This window comes from Bison bison, unplaced genomic scaffold, assembly GCF_000754665.1.
Source record: "Bison bison bison isolate TAMUID 2011002044 unplaced genomic scaffold, Bison_UMD1.0 scf7180017845436, whole genome shotgun sequence".
NCBI lineage: Eukaryota > Metazoa > Chordata > Mammalia > Artiodactyla > Bovidae > Bison > Bison bison.
Window position 1 is genome coordinate 20601 of NW_011476009.1, and position 753 is coordinate 21353.

Sequence of the window (753 nt, forward strand, 5' to 3'; positions counted from 1 at the left end):
TTTTGTATTTCTTTTGTTATTTTCAGGCATTTCTTCTTCTGTGTGAAAATTAAAATTACTTGTTGAATTGTCTAAAAAGTACATTGTTGGTATTCCAGTTGGAGTTGTCTTATGTTTATGTATTGAATTTGGGAGAATTGGAAGCAAGATAAGTCAGACAGAGAAGGACAAGTACTGCATAATATGTGGAATCTAAAAAGTCAAACCTGTTTAAAAAAGGAAGATAATGGTGGTTACCAAGAAGTGGGAGCACAGGGGATAAGATTGATGGTGTTCCAGGCACAAACTTGTCACAAGCACTAAAAAACTTTAGACCTATAGAGGTCTAAAGTACATTATATTGAATGTAGACAATAATATTTTAGCGTAAGTATGTGATGTGCTAAAGGGTGTTAAAATGGCAACTGTACTATGATACACTAGTCTACTGAAGTAACACTCAGCACACCTTAAATTTACACAATGTGAAAAGAACAAATTTAAACTCACATTAAAAAATCTGAAACATTAAAAAAAAAAAACAAAACTGGGAGACTCTGTAAATGCTTCAAGGATAAGTGAAATAAGCTCATTTTGTTCCTAAGTGAATAGACCCATTACTTCATAGCCACTGAATTAACAGCTAAAATCACTCGCATTTCCTTTAAGAAGATAAATATCTTTAACTAAGGTACTTTCATTTTAACCCTGTTGGCTTAATTGACCTCTTCCTAGAAAATACAAGTATTGACCAAATAACAGGCACTGTCACTC